Source organism: Bufo bufo, chromosome 1 (assembly GCF_905171765.1).
Source record: "Bufo bufo chromosome 1, aBufBuf1.1, whole genome shotgun sequence".
Lineage (NCBI taxonomy): Eukaryota > Metazoa > Chordata > Amphibia > Anura > Bufonidae > Bufo > Bufo bufo.
The window spans coordinates 95,260,471-95,281,111 of record NC_053389.1 but is presented as its reverse complement, the minus strand read 5'-3'; the positions used below and the strand labels follow the sequence as shown (position 1 = coordinate 95,281,111).

At 44.1% G+C, this 20,641-nt stretch overlaps 1 long non-coding RNA gene across 1 annotated transcript; it reads left to right on the top strand.

Moving 5' to 3' along the window:
• The first annotated feature begins 72 nt into the window (after positions 1–72).
• On the top strand, positions 73–18,881 carry LOC120986853. Its single transcript, XR_005775815.1, has 4 exons — positions 73–83; positions 1,271–1,277; positions 17,676–17,684; positions 18,786–18,881. It is a non-coding gene; the product is annotated as an uncharacterized LOC120986853 (long non-coding RNA).
• Positions 18,882–20,641: the final 1,760 nt, after the last annotated feature.

Genomic DNA, 20,641 nt, shown 5'->3' with positions numbered 1-20,641 from the left:
CGTACTTCCTATTGCTATGTCTGTACAGCAGTTATTCAATGAAGACTAAGTTATTGATATTATCTGAGGGGTGGGGATGTCATGTGACTGCTCCTCTGCAATGCTGCAAGGCATGCTGGGATTTTGACTTTCACTTTACAGCTGCTCCTCCCACACAGCTAGTCTGAGGGAGCTCCTCCAGTGAGGCACGTCATGGTGAGCAGGTTAGAAAAATGATATATAGCCAGTACATGTCACATGATATAAATACTTCATGATTTTGGCTATTGTCTAGGGCACTTTGGATTTTTGATTCTTAGGGTGGCCAACCCCTTTAAATATTACTTTATTATAAATATATTCCCAAATACCTTTCATTACTTATAATGGATTGTTTTGTCTAGGATGGAATCATCAGAGGAAATAAAATGGCCGCTGTCCTATTAGTACACACAAAACCTGTCCTAAAGAGCTGCCTCATCCTCCTTTGTACTCTGCCTGTCAGGGATTATGTTCCTAAATACAGGTGATAGGATCTTCAGCTGAATCTCTGTGGGAATGGAGTTCATGAGGAGACATGAAGCACATAGAGGACAGACTTTGGTAATATAGCCGATTCTATACATGTGCTGCTGCTCATTAGTCACACCCCTCTCTCCTCTCTGTCTCCACATGAACTCCATCCGTTCCTAGAGATTCATCTAAAGATGACAATATGGTCCTAGACGACCTAAAGGTAGCCTTTGCCATCCCCTAGCCCACCGACAAACTACCCATTACAAAGAAAAAGAAAAAATCACCCCCCCTGACCAGGAACACAACAACCTCAACCCGGACCTGAAAAAAGCTGTAAAAAGTCTAAAATGCAACAAAGACACCACAGATTACGACAAAGAAGCCATGAGAATTTTATCAGACACTAACTATTACAAACCCCTCCCACAAGATCCCACTAAAGATTTCAAAACTCGACTACATAAACTGATATATCATGGAGTATCCTCCGGGGTCCTGGACAAAACGGAAAGCAACCACCTTAAAATACCACATCCAAATGTAGCACGATTTTATCACCTTCCCAAAATACACAAATCCCTCACAGACCCATAATCTCTAGTATAGACTCCCTAACATCAAATCTATCCGAATACATCGACGGCATCCTCCAAAGGTATGTCATCACTCTTCCTTCCTACCTAAAAGACTCATCAGACCTCATCCAAAACCTAGAGGGCATCTCCTGGCAGAGCAATTACATCTGGGCCACACTAGATGTCACAGCCCTGTACAGCAACATCGTACATTCATTAGGCCTCAAGGCTACCGCACAATTTTTAGAAACTGACACCCTGATGCCCACCCCACAAAAAGAGTTCATCCAACTACTTCTTATACAATAACAAATTTTATAGTCAGGTAAAAGGAACAGCCATGGGCACCAAATTTGCACCATCGTATGTTAACCTTTTCATGGGAGCTTTTGAATCCGAACTTAACATACGTAACCACTCCAATGTCGTTTTTTACAAAAGATACATCGACGATATTATTTTAATCTGGCAGGGAGACAACATTGACCTTTTCACATACATTCAAAAACTAAACCAGAATAAATGGAACCTACACTTCACTTCAGAGTCCAATCCCACGGAGGCCATTTTCCTCGACCTACACCTCATCAGCTGCAATAACACAATTTCCACACGTACACACTTCAAAAAAGTAGATGCTGACAGTTTCCTGGACTTCAAAAGCAGCCACTACCACAAATGGAAGACAAACATAACGTTCAGCCAAATGAAAAGAATTAGACGCAACTGCACAGACAACACCACAATGCACCAACAACTAGATACCCTCAGTAAAAGATTCATCGACAAAGGTTACCCTCCCCAACTCATCAAAGACTCCAGAACCAGGATCTCAAAAATTGATCAAAAAACGAGTTTACAACCAAAAAATACAACTCAGCCCCCCAAAAAAAACACAATTCACACCCGGTCTAATAACCCGATACAATCAGAACCACAAATTGATCTGATCAATTCTCACAAAACACTGGCCCGTATTACTCAAGGACCCGATTTTAGGAAAGACAATACCCACACAACCAAAACTAACCTTCCGCAGGGCGAAAACCCTCAAAAATCTGTTAGCCCCATCCTGCCCAAAAGTCCAAAACTCCATCATGCCCACAAACCACAATATACAGACAGAACCTAGGGGTTCATTTAAATGTGGTGTCCGGAAGTGCAAATGTTGCCACATGATCTACACATCAACAGATGAAATAATTACTCTTCCACAACCCATAGGAACACTACACCCTAAACAATCTATGAACTGCGGCAGCAGAAACATAATATATCTGCTCCAATGCCCCTGCACCAACTATTACGTCGGCCAGACCACACAAACCCTCCGCGAACGTATGAATGAACACTGATCCAACATCACCAGGAAAATCCAAACACACAGCATATCACGACACTTCACTCTAGTACATGAAGGCAACCCCACCAGCCTTAGAGTTACCCCCCTGGAACAAGTAACATCGTCATTCCAGCATCTCGGTCAAAAAGAGATGTTCTGGATCTATCGCCTTAACACCCTCACTCCCTTCGGCCTCAACGAAGCGCTCGAACATACCAATTATTAATCGTCACCTTGGTCCATCGACACAACATTGGTCCTCCAATAATCAACAACACGTCAGTCCCCCTCCCTCCCCCCCTCCTCCACCACCCCTTTGCCACCCATCTTGTGGTCACCTCACACATCTACCCCCTATCACAACACAGGCGCACCCACACACCACTAGGGATCCCTACACACTTGATTTTATTTTATTTATTTATTTTATTTTCTTCTTCCTTTTTATTTTATTTTTCTTCTCTCTCTCTCTTCTTTACAGTAAATATTTATATTCACTTCCCATATATTCATCTTTCACATATATCCATACATTCCCACAGTCTCACTTATGTTATCCCTCAATTACATCCTCAAACTTTACACACAACCTCCTCTCAACAGTTGGTACACATATATAAACCAGTCCAATATTGTTGTATAGACACTTTTATTATTGCTCCACATATATATTTTTTATATATATATTTTTTGTTTGTTTTTTTTAAATAAATTTTTAATACATTTTTTAATATATATACTTTTTAACACCATTCTTGAACACATTTCTTAACATCTTTTCATTAAAATATACTTTTCAACACCTTTCTTTAACACATTTTTAACATCTTCATATACACTGTCCAACATACTCCTTTTATCACTCATTTGCATTTGCATGCACACAGTACTTCCCCTCTTTAGATATCCAACAATTTACAACCTGATACTGCCAGTTTCTGTACGACACCATTTGTACAATCATATGCACACCCTTACCCACACCCATCCTCTGTCTACACCAACCCCCGTCACACCTTATCGTTTTCTCCTCAAAATACAGTAAAGCTCCCATATTATTTGAATAAATATAGATTAATATTGATTCCCCTCCATTAAAGAACAAACAATCGATCTGACTTCTTTGCCCTTATTGCTTTCTTTATCTTCCCCCACCATCCATCATCCCTTCACACCCCCACCGCACATAACTCCACCCCCACAGATGATGTCACTGCACTCTGGCCCAATGAGTACACAGACAACATCCATGCATAATCCCCCAACTAACATCCTAATAAAGACACCACTTTCCAACACCAAGTCCCCACCAGCCCTCCACAAACAGATCTAACACCCCTCGGCCCGATCCGAACAGCCGCGGCGCCACTTCCGTTTTTTTGCGTTCCACCCTGGAACGCAGCGTTTGCCGTCGTCACTTACGGTCATGCGCATTAGGCCCGAAACGCGCACCGGACTAACCAGCACTTACCCACATCGCTACCGCCCACCCTGAGCCCTGACGTCACCACAGGTAAAGGTACCAAGTCCACCAACACGCCCCCTCACCTTTTGGCGCCATTTTTGACCACCCCCCCTTGCTTTTGGCGCTTTTTTCAGCTCCCTCCAGCCAATTAAGCCATCACCCAGGCCATAAATAGCCCGACCATTCACATTGCAAGTAATACTACTCCTGATGAAGGGACATTGTCCCGAAACACGTTGAGCCAGCTTTTTAACCCTAATAAAAGAAAATTGAACAGAAGCTTCCTGACTGTCGCTGCCTTCATCTTTCACAATCTAGAGGCGAACCTGGCTGGGGGGGTATTGGTTTACCGGTGTATTATACTTATCCGAGTAAACCCCCCACCCATGAAGTGAGTAACATCTTATTGTGCAGACTTACACCGAAGTGTATCCACCTGTGCATCTATTTCGCCAATCAGGCGGCATCTTTTAGTTTTTTAGTGTTACACCAATTTAAAGTGATTTTAAGCAATACACATTTCATTTCCAATATTTTATTTCCAGTACTTATGAATTTTATGTTCCTCCCCTCCTTCCTGTCCCTCACTCTTCCCTACAATTGTTTTTAACACACACCATTTTTTTTATGTTTTTTTATTTTTTATTGTTTATCATTATTATTATCATCATTATTATTGTTTTTTATTGCTTCTTATTGTTTCTCATTACCCTATATTCTCCACAACTCATCCTGCCACCATCTGTGACCTAGCCCAACCCCCCACCTCCCTTTTTTCCACCACCTGCTGTTTGATTGGCGCAATTTTCAGGGTCCACTTGGAGCGGGATTGGGAGTGTATACACACCCTACCCCCCCACCTTTCTTTATCTGCAATTACCTGCAGACTCTTCTGCAGGGTTGACCCTCTGAGCAGCCTTTCCCCCCTCCCCCACACCCTAACCCCCTTCTCCATCCCCTGGCGCCTCCAGTTACCTCGGGTCCCCTGGACACCCGTTCCATTTGGATCCCTGTTAGCCCTCAAACTCTCTCTTTCCCTCGTCACAGTCACAGTCCTGGGTATAAATAGATGATGGGATAGATCTCTGTACTGACCCCTGATATATTTATACATAGTAATTAAATCTCCCCTCAGTCGTTTTTTTTCTAAAGTGAATAACCCTAATTTTGATAATCTTTCAGGGTACTGTAGTTGCCCCATTCCAGTTATTACTTTAGTTGCCCTCCTCTGGACCCTCTCCAGCTCTGCTATGTCTGCCTTGTTCACAGGAGCCCAGAACTGTACACAGTACTCCATGTGTGGTCTGACTAGCTATTTGTAAAGTGGTAGGACTATGTTCTTATCACGGCATCTAAGCCCCTTTTGATGCAACCCATTATCTTATTGGCCTTGGCAGCAGCTGCCTGACACTGGTTTCTACAGCTTAGTTTGCTGTTCACTAAAATTCCTAGGTCCTTTTCCATGTCAGTGTTACCCAGTGTTTTTCCATTTAGTATGTACGGGTGACTTGCATTATTCCTTCCCATGTGCATAACCTTACATTTGTCAGTGTTAAATCTCATCTGCCACTTATCTGCCCAAGTCTCCAATCTATCCAGATCCTTCTGTAGCAGTATACTGTCCTCTTCAGTGTTAATTACTTTACACAGTTTAGTGTCATCTGCAAAAAATGATATTTTACTATGCAAGCCTTCTACAAGATCATTAATAAGTATATTGAAGAGAATAGGGCCCAATACTGACCCCTGAGGTACTCCACTAGTGACATTGACCCAATCTGAGTGTGTACCATTAACCACTTCCCGCAACTGTAACGCCGAAAGGCGTCATTGCGGCGGCTCCCCCAGGCTACGCTAACGCCAATAGGCGTCATCTCGCGTGAGCCGAGATTTCCTGTGAACGCGCGCACACAGGCGCGCGCGCTCACAGGAACGGAAGGTAAGAGAGTTGATCTCCAGCCTGCCAGCGGCGATCGTTCGCTGGCAGGCTGGAGATGTGTTTTTTTTAACCCCTAACAGGTATATTAGACGCTGTTTTGATAACAGCGTCTAATATACCTGCTACCTGGTCCTCTGGTGGTCCCCTTTGTTTGGATCGACCACCAGAGGACACAGGTAGCTCAGTAAAGTAGCACCAAGCACCACTACACTACACTACACCCCCCCCCCCGTCACTTATTAACCCCTTATTAGCCCCTGATCATCCCTGATCACCCCATATAGACTCCCTGATCACCCCCCTGTCATTGATCACCCCCCTGTAAAGCTCCATTCAGACGTCCGCATGATTTTTACGGATCCACTGATAGATGGATCGGATCCGCAAAACGCATCCGGACGTCTGAATGAAGCCTTACAGGGGCGTGATCAATGACTGTGGTGATCACCCCATATAGACTCCCTGATCACCCCCCTGTCATTGATTACCCCCCTGTCATTGATTACCCCCCTGTAAAGCTCCATTCAGACGTCCGCATGATTTTTACGGATCCACTGATAGATGGATCGGATCCGCAAAACGCATCCGGACGTCTGAATGAAGCCTTACAGGGGCATGATCAATGACTGTGGTGATCACCCCATATAGACTCCCTGATCACCCCCCTGTAAAGCTCCATTCAGATGTCCGCATGATTTTTACGGATGCACTGATAGATGGATCGGATCCGCAAAACGCATCCGGACGTCTGAATGAAGCCTTACAGGGGCGTGATCAATGACTGTGGTGATCACCCCATATAGACTCCCTGATCACCCCCCTGTCATTGATCACCCCCCTGTAAAGCTCCATTCAGATGTCCGCATGATTTTTACGGATGCACTGATAGATGGATCGGATCCGCAAAACGCATACGGACGTCTGAATGAAGCCTTACAGGGGCATGATCAATGACTGTGGTGATCACCCCCCTGTCATTGATTACCCCCCTGTAAAGCTCCATTCAGATGTCCGCATGATTTTTACGGATGCACTGATAGATGGATCGGATCCGCAAAACGCATCCGGACGTCTGAATGAAGCCTTACAGGGGCGTGATCAATGACTGTGGTGATCACCCCATATAGACTCCCTGATCACCCCCCTGTCATTGATTACCCTCCTGTCATTGATTACCCCCCTGTAAAGCTCCATTCAGACGTCCGCATGATTTTTACGGATGCACTGATAGATGGATCGGATCCGCAAAACGCATCCGGACGTCTGAATGAAGCCTTACAGGGGCGTGATCAATGACTGTGGTGATCACCCCATATAGACTCCCTGATCACCCCCCTGTCATTGATCACCCCCCTGTAAAGCTCCATTCAGATGTCCGCATGATTTTTACGGATGCACTGATAGATGGATCGGATCCGCAAAACGCATACGGACGTCTGAATGAAGCCTTACAGGGGCATGATCAATGACTGTGGTGATCACCCCCCTGTCATTGATTACCCCCCTGTAAAGCTCCATTCAGATGTCCGCATGATTTTTACGGATGCACTGATAGATGGATCGGATCCGCAAAACGCATCCGGACGTCTGAATGAAGCCTTACAGGGGCGTGATCAATGACTGTGGTGATCACCCCATATAGACTCCCTGATCACCCCCCTGTCATTGATTACCCCCCTGTAAAGCTCCATTCAGATGTCCGCATGATTTTTACGGATGCACTGATAGATGGATCGGATCCGCAAAACGCATACGGACGTCTGAATGAAGCCTTACACGGGCGTGATCAATGACTGTGGTTATCACCCCATATAGACTCCCTGATCACCCCCCTGTCATTGATCACCCCCCCTGTCATTGATCACCCCCCCTGTCATTGATCACCCCCCTGTAAGGCTCCATTCAGACATTTTTTTGGCCCAAGTTAGCGGAATTATTATTTTTTTTTCTTACAAAGTCTCATATTCCACTAACTTGTGTCAAAAAATAAAATCTCACATGAACTCACCATACCCCTCACGGAAACCAAATGCGTAAAAATTTTTAGACATTTATATTCCAGACTTCTTCTCACGCTTTAGGGCCCCTAGAATGCCAGGGCAGTATAAATACCCCACATGTGACCCCATTTCGGAAAGAAGACACCCCCAGGTATTCCGTGAGGGGCATATTGAGTCCATGAAAGATTGAAATTTTTGTCCCAAGTTAGCGGAACGGGAGACTTTGTGAGAAAAAAATTTAAAATATCAATTTCCGCTAACTTGTGCCAAAAAAAAAAAATTTCTATGAACTCGCCATGCCCCTCATTGAATACCTTGGGGTGTCTTCTTTCCAAAATGGGGTCACATGTGGGGTATTTATACTGCCCTGGCATTCTAGGGGCCCCAAAGCGTGAGAAGAAGTCTGGTATCCAAATGTCTAAAAATGCCCTCCTAAAAGGAATTTGGGCACCTTTGCGCATCTAGGCTGCAATAAAGTGTCACACATCTGGTATCGCCGTACTCAGGAGAAGTTGGGGAATGTGTTTTGGGGTGTCATTTTACATATACCCATGCTGGGTGAGAGAAATATCTTGGTCAAATGCCAACTTTGTATAAAAAAATGGGAAAAGTTGACTTTTGCCAAGATATTTCTCTCACCCAGCAAGGGTATATGTAAAATGACACCCCAAAACACATTCCCCAACTTCTCCTGAATACGGCGATACCACATGTGTGACACTTTTTTGCAGCCTAGGTGGGCAAAGGGGCCCATATTCCAAAGAGCACCTTTAGGATTTCACAGGTCATTTACCTACTTACCACACATTAGGGCCCCTGGAAAATGCCAGGGCAGTATAACTACCCCACAAGTGACCCCATTTTGGAAAGAAGACACCCCAAGGTATTCCGTGAGGGGCATGGCAAGTTCCTAGAATCTTTTATTTTTTGTCACAAGTTAGTGGAAAATGCAGATTTTTTTTTTTTTTTTTTTCATACAAAGTCTCATATTCCACTAACTTGTGACAAAAATATAAAAACTTCCATGAACTCACTATGCCCATCAGCGAATACCTTGGGGTCTCTTCTTTCCAAAATGGGGTCACTTGTGGGGTAGTTATACTGCCCTGGCATTCTAGGGGCCCAAATGTGTGGTAAGGAGTTTGAAATCAAATTCTGTAAAAAATGACCAGTGAAATCCGAAAGGTGCTCTTTGGAATATGGGCCCCTTTGCCCACCTAGGCTGCAAAAAAGTGTCACACATCTGGTATCCCCGTACTCAGGAGAAGGTGGGGAATGTGTTTTGGGGTGTCATTTTACATATACCCATGCTGGGTGAGAGAAATATCTTGGCAAAAGACAACTTTTCCCATTTTTTTATACAAAGTTGGCATTTGACCAAGATATTTATCTCACCCAGCATGGGTATATGTAAAAAGACACCCCAAAACACATTCCTCAACTTCTCCTGAATACAGAGATACCAGATGTGTGACACTTTTTTGCAGCCTAGGTGGGCAAAGGGGCCCATATTCCAAAGAGCACCTTTCGGATTTCACAGGTCATTTTTTACAGAATTTGATTTCAAACTCCTTACCACACATTCGGGCCCCTAGAATGCCAGGGCAGTATAACTACCCCACAAGTGACCCCATTTTGGAAAGAAGAGACCCCAAGGTATTCGCTGATGGGCATAGTGAGTTCATGGAAGTTTTTATTTTTTGTCACAAGTTAGTGGAATATGAGACTTTGTATGAAAAAAAAAAAAAAAAAATCATCATTTTCCACTAACTTGTGACAAAAAATAAAAAATTCTAGGAACTTGCCATGCCCCTCACGGAATACCTTGGGGTGTCTTCTTTCCAAAATGGGGTCACTTGTGGGGTAGTTATACTGCCCTGGCATTCTAGGGGCCCGAATGTGTGGTAAGGAGTTTGAAATCAAATTCTGTAAAAAATGACCTGTGAAATCCGAAAGGTGCTCTTTGGAATATGGGCCCCTTTGCACACCTAGGCTGCAAAAAAGTGTCACACATCTGGTATTGCCGTACTCAGGAGAAGGTGGGGAATGTGTTTTGGGGTGTCATTTTACATATACCCATGCTGGGTGAGAGAAATATCTTGGCAAAAGACAACTTTTCCCATTTTTTTATACAAAGTTGGCATTTGACCAAGATATTTATCTCACCCAGCATGGGTATATGTAAAATGACACCCCAAAACACATTCCTCAACTTCTCCTGAGTACGTAGATACCAGATGTGTGACACTTTTTTGCAGCCTAGGTGGGCAAAGGGGCCCACATTCCAAAGAGCACCTTTCGGATTTCACTGGTCATTTTTTACAGAATTTGATTTCAAACTCCTTACCACACATTTGGGCCCCTAGAATGCCAGGGCAGTATAACTACCCCACAAGTGACCTCATTTTGGAAAGAAGAGACCCCAAGGTATTTCGTGATGGGCATAGTGAGTTTATAGAAGTTTTTATTTTTTGTCACAAGTTAGTGGAATATGAGACTTTGTAGGAAAAAAAATAAAATAAAAAAAAATCATCATTTTCCGCTAACTTGTGACAAAAAATAAAAAGTTCTATGAACTCACTATGCCCATCAGCGAATACCTTAGGGTGTGTACTTTCCGAAATGGGGTCATTTGTGGGGTGTTTGTACTGTCTGGGCATTGTAGAACCTCAGGAAACATGACAGGTGCTCAGAAAGTCAGAGCTGCTTCAAAAAGCGGAAATTCACATTTTTGTACCATAGTTTGTAAACGCTATAACTTTTACCCAAACCATTTTTTTTTTACCCAAACATTTTTTTTTTATCAAAGACATGTAGAACTATAAATTTAGAGCAAAATTTCTATATGGATCTCGTTTTTTTTGCAAAATTTTACAACTGAAAGTGAAAAATGTCATTTTTTTGCAAAGAAATGGTTAAATTTCGATTAATAACAAAAAAAGTAAAAATGTCAGCAGCAATGAAATACCACCAAATGAAAGCTCTATTAGTGAGAAGAAAAGGAGGTAAAATTCATTTGGGTGGTAAGTTGCATGACCGAGCAATAAACGGTGAAAGTAGTGTAGTGCCGATTTGTAAAAAAGGGCCTGGTCTTTAGGGGGGTATAAACCTGTGGTCCTTAAGTGGTTAATAACCACCCTCTGTTTTCTATTTCTGAGCCAGTTATTTACCCACATACAGACGTTTTCTCCCAGTCCAAACATTCTTATTTTATATACTAACCTTTTATGTGGTACAGTGTCAAATGCTTTGGAGAAGTCAACATATACAACATCCATTGATTCGCCACTGTCAAGTCTAGAACTTACCTCCTCATAGAAACTGATTAAATTAGTTTGACATGACCGATCCCTCATGAAGCCATGCTGATACGGTGTTATTTGCTTATTTTCATTGAGGTACTCCAAGATAGCATCTCTTAGAAAACCTTCACACAGTTTACCCACGACAGATGTTAAAATTATCGGCCTATAGTTTCCGGGCTCTGTTTTTGGACCCTTTTTGAATATTGGCACCACATTTGCCATGCGCCAATCATCTGTAACACTCCCTGTCAGTATAGAATCCTTAAATATCAGAAATAAGAGTCTGGCTATGACATTACTTAATTGTCTTAGGATACGGGGGTGTATGTTATCTGGTCCTGGAGATTTGTCTATTTTAATCTTTTTAAGACGCCGCTGTACTTCTTCCTGGGTCAGACAGGACACTTTTAATGGAGAATTAATTTTTACATTCTGCATTTCATCTGACAGTTTATTTTCCTCAGTGAATACAGTGGAGAAAAAAATATTTAATAGCTTTTCTTTCTCCTCATCACTCTCTGCAAGTCCCCCCTCATTACTCTGTAGAGGGCCGACACCTTCAGATTTATACATTTTACGATTTATATAATTGAAGAACATTTTAGGGTTAGTTTTGCACTCTTTGGCAATTAATCTCTCGGTTTCTAGTTTGGCGGCTTTTATTTGTTTTTTACGTAGTGCTTCCTCGCTACCCTTCTGTTTTAGTGATTTAAATGCTTTCTTTTTGTCATTTATTGCTTTCTTTACAGTTCTATTTATCCACATTGTTTTCCTGTTCCTTAACCTTTTATTCCCATAATGTATGTACCTCTCACAATTAGATTTTAGGATTGGTCACTATTTCCCAGGTGTACATCTGTTGTTCTGTCAGCTCTAGGGTTGTTGCGGGTATCGAAATATTGATACCCAATCAATACTTTTGTCCCGGTATCAATACGATACCGGGATTTGACATTTATCTACACTAGGCTGCGCTACTGCGCAGCCTAGCATCAGAGAACTTGGAGCGCGCTGCTGTCAGCACGCACCATGTTCTCCTCAGCAGCACAGGGGAGAAGGAGTCCCCTGTGCCACTGCTGCCAAGAAGAGAGAGGGGCGGGCGCACTGCGCCACCAATGAAAGTTAACGTTTAATACAAATACAGGTGCCGACAGCATAATCACATAGCCACGGTCAGCAGCAGTTAACCCCTCAGGGTGCAGCACTGAAGGGGTTAACTGCCGCTGATCGCAGCTCCCAGCTATGTGATTCTGCTGCCGAAACCCGCCTCCAGTGCTCCCCCCTCCCCAGTATTAAAAACATTGGTGGCGCAGTGCGCACTCCCCCTCCCCAGTATTAAAATCATTGGTGGTGCAGTGTGCCCCCTCCTTAACCCCCCAGTATTAAAATCATTGGTGGTAGTGGCCACAGGGTCCCCTCCCCTCCTCCTCATTGGTGGCAGTGCCGGCAGTCTTCTCTTCCGGGTGTAGTGTGATTTAATCGGCGCAGGCGCACTGAGGAAGGAGCTGGCAAGCGCGCGTCCTTCATTCAGTACGCCTGTGCCGATCGAGGAACGTTACGGGAATTCAGCAGCAGACGGGGCCAGCGGGAGGAGGACAGTGCTCGCTGGCCTTGTCTATCAAGAGGAGATGGGGCGTGTCTAGAAGCGGCAGCTACCAGAAAGTACACGCCCAACTTACTGGTAGTGAAGAAATTTGCATATGATAAAAGTATGATTTTTACAAGAAATAAGCCACAGACAAAGGTACTGTAGGACATGTATGATTGCACTCAGCTGACATTAGCAAATAGCTAATGTTGGCTAATGAAAATTGCACAATGGGGGGCGACAGAAGCCCTTTAAATACCTTGCTTTCTCTTTCTCTGCTGTGCTAATCTGTGGCTTCAGTCTGGTTAGTGGACTTTCTAGCAGTTCTAGTACCTTTGAGTGGGGTTTATTTAGCCGTTGACCCCCTTGTTATACTCAGTATATGAACTGCCTGGAGCTGGAGTGCTCTATGAGCTGCTTGCCCTTGAAGACTCCCACTGCAGGAGGGGTGGCTCTCCTCACTGTACCATGTCTCGTCTCCTTCCAACTCTCTACTAACTATAGCTTCCTGCAACTCTTTCCTTGGTAGGAAACAGGCCTAGCCCACTTATGCCCAAAAGGGGGGCGAATGAAATGGTAAGTTCCATTCTGTATAAAGATCTCTCTCTGCCAGATACACTGCCACCTGCTGGACAACCAGGCACCGTGCATGAAATAGAATACATAACAGCTACAAAGCTCATAAATAAAAAAAGGTTTCAGCTCACCATACATTTTCAGTGCACGGAGTGGACCGGACTCGTCCTTCGGATAGAACAATTTCATAACCAGGTTATGATTAAGAACTATGCGTTTGAAACATGTTAACCTGCGGCGGAGGGTTGTGAAGTCTTACCTATGTACTTTTAACCAGAATTGAAATAAAGACGACACAGATTTTTTCGGATGCTGGAGACTCCAGAATTTGTATAACAGCTACAAAGCAATATTATTAAGGCACAGTATCAGACCTGAAATTAAGTACACACATGACATTATTTGCTAGACATTAGAGACAGTAGCTTGAGTAGGAATGGTAGTGTCGCCTCTGGTGTACTACACATCACATTAGCAAATTCATGTATTCCTAAGGGATTCTGCTAAAATACATTGACACCAATGACCAGTGGGTGTTCTGAACTGTAGCAGCTTAGCAGTAGTGGTGCTCCAAGAGCTACGCCGACCCATTGGAGCTCCAACTGCCTAATTTGCATAAATGTAAAAGTCCAGTGGTACAAACTAAAATTAGCATGATCAACATTACAAGGCAATATGCCTGGTTTAATAAGGTTGATCATGCTGACAGAAGCTCTTTAACTTCCTCATTCTTGACCCGCACGCTGAAAACAATACTTATTTACTGTAAGTGACAGAAGGCGGACAGCACAAGGTGTTAACCATGCAGAACACGTCACCTCCTTGTACTGTACCAATCTCTTATTACATATTGGTTTTCAAATTTACAGCTAGGGGAACACAAGACATGACCTGATGGATTAGCTCCCTCATAGCCTTAGTATTGCTGATTGTAATTTGCTTCTTACAATGTACTACAAATATACTAGGGAATTACTTAATGTAGTATGTTAAATATCCTGGAGGCTGCTGATGGATTTACAATGCATGGTGGGGAATGTAAAATTCCCAGCACCCATGAATGTTACTATATTGCTTCTTAAACACTAAATTGAATAATTCCATCTTCTGGGCAGTAGCCTTGATTATCACTTGGCTAGAAATACTTATCCACAATCATAAAATATCATACTGAGCTGTTCGTCCTCAAATGTGTGAAGTTCAAGATTTTGCTTGTAGTAATAAAAAAAAATCCTCTACATAAAAAGTGGTAATGACCATGAACCTGCCGTAACCAGAGGTTTTATAGAAATTCCTCTGACTATAGCAGGATCCAGGTCTACTGAAGGCAAAAACATAGGTGGTCCTGATATCAGAGTTGGATTGGCCTAACAGAACACCATATATAGATCTTAAGGGCCCCAGGCTCTGATACAATAATATACTCAAAGAGCCAGCAGAAGACAACCCCATATGGTGCTGACTTCAGAGGCAATCGCTGGCCACTAGAGTGCGCTTCTTATTGTGTCACAAATCAGACCTTATTGATGATAGATACGTTCCATGTGTGTAATGCTAACAATGTGCACATGTTCGGTATAGATGGTGAGAAGCAGGTACTTGTAAAACTTGACAAAGACATGAGACTTCTGTCAGGAGGTCTACTCAGTTTGATAGAATCATCTGACCATATGGGAACATCCAGCTGTCCTGACACATCATCAATAACAGGAAACGAGGGATAAAGAGGTATACCAGTTTTAATGATTGCATTTATTTATTTAGAGAATAACCAGTTATGCAATTTTCTAATATACATGTATTTAAAATTTTGCTCGCAGACCTTTATTATAGCCTCTCTCTCTCTCTAAAGAAATAAAATGGTATGGCTCATTTTAAGTCCTGTAAAGTGCATCTGTAGGAGATCTCAATAGGACTAAAGATGGTGTTAGTCATGTGTCCTTTGGCATTTAGTTAACTGTCCAGATATCTAACAGGTGACTAGTAGTTTATTAAGATGCAGAACATATGTATACAGTATGTACAGTATTACTGCCTGCAGCAGCATCTTATCATGTCTGTCATGGTCTGTGTAGAAACAAACCTAACATTGTTCTCCCTGTCTTTCTGTATGTTTTTCATCTGGATTTTTATTTTATTTTTTACAGTTAACGTTATTAACAACATGACAGTATCACCTACAGACAGGCAACCATTTTACAAATCACCTGGAAACAGGCAGCCATGTAAACACAAATACAGTGAAGTGCAGGGGCAGACTGACAACTCATGGGGCCCCCGGGCAATAGGAGATTATGGGGCCCCTGTGTCCCGCCCACCCTCAAGTCACACCCACACACAGCCCCACACACATATTGCGCTGCCCACATCACCTACACTTGGTACAGAATTTCTCTTTACCACCCCCCCCCCCCCCCCGCACCTTCTCCAACCACCCAGCACCCTTACTCACATAAAACAAGTAATATATATAATATAGCTTAGAGTGAATTACTGTAAATACTTACAGTTCTGAAGACTCCAGCAGGCTCAGGATCAGTGCTCTGGGCAGTGGGCAGCTGGGCTCAGGGATGGAAGTGGGCACTGCTCTGCAATTCAGGAAGGAGACCTGTAAGAGGTTTTAGAGGAGGACAATAAGAAAAAAAATATTTTTCATTACACCTCAGGTCAGATCACCAATTACACCCCCAATGTTAATCAGACCTCTGCTGACAGCCCCAATCAGACCCCAATGTAAATAAGACCCCAAAAAGACCTCAACCTCAGACCCCAATGTAAATTACCCCCAATCAAACCTCAGATAAAAGCCCCATGCCTCTCATCAGCCCCCATTATCAGCCCTTATGCCTCTCATCAGCCCCTATTATGCCTCTCAGCCCCCATTATGCCTCTCAGCCAGCCCCCATTATGCCTCTCAGTCCCCAGATTATGTGCCTTCTCACAGTAGTTATGCCAGATTATGTGCCCACTCACAGTAGTTCTGCCAAATTATGTGCCTCTTCACAGTAGTTATGCTAGATTATGTGCCCCCTCACATTGGTTATGCCCAGATATGTGCCCCCTCACAGTGGTTATGCCAGATTATGTGCCCCCTCACATTGGTTATGACCAGATATCTGCCCCCTCAAGTAGTTATGCCAGATATCTGCCCCCTCAAAATTAGTTATGCCCACAGCCCCCTCACAGTAGTTGTTGCCCCCAGTCTGCAGCTTAATAAAAAAAACAAAAAAAAAAAAACATACTTACCTTTTTTCCTGATGACGCGCTCCCACACTCACATCGCACTGCTGGCTGTGCTGGAGGCCGATTCCCTGGCCTACAACGCTCCTCCCACAGCCAGCAGCGCGATGTGTGGCCAGCAGGGGAAGCGCTCAGAAGAACAGTGAAGCAGGGAACGGAGAGCGCTCCCTGCTTCGCTATGGAAACAACAGCCCGGCAGTGACAAGTACTGCCGGGTGTGTGAGTGCGCACCGCGCTCCCCCCCCCCACCTGCCTCTGCGCCAACACCCCCCCTTCCTTCCCTCATATTATACATGTTTGAGGAGCGCTCTGACGGGGCCCGTCATGGTCACTGTACTTCATGCCGGCCCAGTCAGAGCGCTCCATTACATGTGAGTGCAGAAGACGGCCCTGACGGGTCCCCCTAGTGGCCGCGGGCCCTCGGTCCATGCCCGAGTGCCCGAATGGTTAGTCCGCCCCTGATGAAGTGGTTGCTGCAATAGCCACAATAGTTTCCACCATTACTCTTATGTCGTTATCCCATAGCAGTGTCCTGTGTGCCGATCCAGCACATGTATGTCATATGTCTGTTACTGAATGTAAGTCGGGTGTCAGACAACTGATAGTGTTGAGTGCGAATATTCGAAAACCGATTTTTTTCGCGAATATCGCCACTTTGAGAATTCGCGAATATTTATAATATAGTGCTATATATTCGTAATGACCTATATTCATTATTTTTTTGTTTTGTTTTTAACACAGTACATTTCAGGTTATCCTCCCTCCCTTCTTCTAGCTTGTGGGCTAGTGAGAAGGCTTTGTCACAGCTTAGCAACATCCCTAGCAACTAATAGAAAAGTTGCCTACCCCACGCCGATATTTCGCGCGCATTACGCGAATAATACATTGCCGATTTTCGCAATCAAGAATATAATCTCAAATTCGCGAATTCACGAATATATGAAGAATATTCTACAAAATATTTGCGAAATATCGTGAATTTGAATATTGCCCCTGCCGCTCATCACTAATGACTGATGCTATGCTGATATTTCAGTTAGGCCATGGATGCAATACACAGGCTATACCATTCTATTGTGCAGATAGGGGTCAACAACCTGATCTAAGAAAAGTATGTATGCCAAATTTTAAATGGATGTATGTGTGAAAGTTGTAAAATGTTTTATTATATAAACAAATAAGTTAAAAAAATAAAAACCGGAATACCCGTTTAAGTGGCGTCTGTCAGCTGCTATCTCAGTCTGTGTTAAAAACACTTTTATGAAGAAGTTAGTAAAAATAGCTGTGGGTGGATGATTATTTTCCCAAGAGCGAACTTATGTCCACAGCCAGCTTTTCCAGAATCTGTTGTTTGCAACAGGCATAACAGGCCATGGGTGACAGACTGAACGGCAACTAGTCAAGCAGTCAGTGCGCACTGGGCGTTGTAGTATTTCTGCTGCTGGAGAGACACAGGATAGAGACCAATGTGATAGAACATTCTTACACCTAACCCTGCCTGGACTATGACGGTTGCTTTTTGAGACCATGCGCTTTCCACCTACCTTGAAGAGAACATGGGCTTCTAGTTTCCTAGAGTTGGGGCAGCTGAATGTTTTCTCCACAGGTTGAACTTAAAGGGAACCTGTCACCTGGAAAAGACTATTTACACTAATCACAGTACCTTAAAGTATCTCTCATAGTGTGCCCAAAGATGTATTCATATCTTCTTTCTGGATTGTGCTGTCTCATAAAATCGACTTATAAAACTGTGTTTGGCACCTTTTTGAAGTCGTGCTGAAGTCACGGGGGCAGCGGCCTCCTTGACTCAACCGTCGGATAAGCCCGCCCCTATGCCGCTCCTCCGCATATTGATGGACATTTTTCCCTGTAGCCGTGACCGCGCTCTTCTCGCGCATGCGTCGTGCGTGTCCTGCCACAGCATGATCCCGACTACGGCTCCCTCCCTCCCTGGCATCCTCTTGTTCACTGCGCCTGCGCCGTTCCTATACAGCGCGCTCGCGCCCATCGCTTCTCCCCTGCGGCGTGAGCGCGATCACTGTCTGCTTGCACTGCAGTGCAGGCGCAGTGAACATGCAGATGCCAGGGAGGGAGGGAGCCATAGCAGGGATCATGCTGTGGCAGGACTCGCACAGCACATGCGCGAGAAGAGCGCGGTCACGGCTACAGGGAAAAATGTCCATCAATATGCGGAGGAGCGGCATAGGGGCGGGCTTATTCGACGGTTGAGTCAAGGAGGCCGCTGCCCCCGTGACTTCAGCATGACTTCAAAAAGGTGACAAACACAGTTTTATAAGTCGATTTTATGAGACAGCACAACGCAGAAAGAAGATATGAATACATCTTTGGGCACACTATGAGAGATACTTTAAGGTACTGTGATTAGTGTAAATTGTCTTTTCCAGGTGACAGGTTCCCTTTAATGTTACAGAATACTCTTCCAATAATATTACATGAAATTCAACCTCAAGTGTTTTCAGATAAAAAGTGACTGGCAAACTTTATATACATGTCCTCCAAGCAGGATATGTTGGCTAATCTCTCAATTTCACACCAGTACGAGGGTTAGTAAGTCCGCAGTGTGCACCTGTTTTTGTTTTTGTTATACAAACTTTATATACACCTGTAGTGACTCCTTCATCTGGTATGAAGTCCCTGGGATGATAGGACTTCTGTGTGCCTCCGTACAGCGCATTGCTTCTAGGCGAGAATACCCCCATAATACTGATTCAGTGCAGAATGCTACCATTTATATGCATAAAATAAGAGACATAGGTAGGCACAGTACAACCCTAAACCCTGAAAGGGGTGTTATATTATGACTCCATACAGATTCCAGGGAGGTATAATAAGCCTGTGTACAGAGGGCCTTGGGGGGGGGGCATTATTTGCAACTTTTTGTGTTTCTTACCACTTTACTAAAGTGGCGAGAAAAGGGACTAAGCTTATAAGAACGGGGTGGAACCTCCATGGCCGATGGGATTAACTATAATAAATTATAGCTGGAATTTACAATACCTACTAGCAGATGTAGATTTGAGATTCTGGCGCATGGATGGCCAGAGATGCGCCCAATTTATTGAAAGCCACCTGCCTCTTAATAAATAGGTGCATCTGACTCCAGCAAGTAGGGGATAAAGACTGACGTAGAAAAAGCCAGTCTTGTAAAGTCCCACTCTACCTTCAATGCCTGAGTTGCCCTCTAATGACTGTTTACCAATTTCTGGGTTATCCATCAACATGGAAAACTAATAATGATGCTACTAATGAAAGCCATAACAGTTCTTGAAGGTCCAGCCGGACACAGACTGTGTTTGTAAAAGCAATCAGTATGTTCCTTCCTAGGAATGTTATATACAGTATGTGTCGGTATTTTCTGGCATTGTATTCCTGAGCCATGAAGACGGTAGGGAGGGTGCTGTAGGCCCTATATTCGGCTGCAGTACCTGGAATACACACATGAATATCATCAGTAAGATACTCTACCCGCATCACAGTACACAGCCTCCGTGAGGAGCCCATCCCTTCTGCTCATGTACCTGTACCCTACTCCACCTCCTTTTTATTTGTACTAAAAACAAGAGAGCTCGGAGAAGACAAAGAAACGAGACATCACTGTACAAGAAAGACTGACTGAACTTCAAAATGAATTTAAAGGGAACCTGTCACCTCAAAAATGCATCTACATCCCCCAGCAGTACCTCGTAGTAGCCCGCAGCCTGTTAATAATCATATGCTTCATCCTGTTGCCCGATGCTGCATAAGTTCAAAAAACACAGTTTTATTCTCCATCAGCGCTATAGTGCCGGCCAGCTTTAAGTCAAGGGGGCAGCGGCCTCCTTGCTTCAAGTCAAGGTAACCATGCCCCCTAACCGTCCCCTCTTGCCTGAGAGTGACAGCCTGCAGTGCGGCCGCGATTCCCCAAGGCTCACGCATGCGCGGGGCGCTCTGTAATAATGAGCTATTCCATCTCCTGCTGCCGCTGTTAGCCGGGTTTTAGCGGCACAATGCGCATGCACGACACTTGGGGAATCACGGCCGCACTGCAGGCTGTCACTCTCAGGCAAGAGGGGACGGTTAGGGGGCGTGGTTACCTTGACTTAAAGCTGGCCGGCA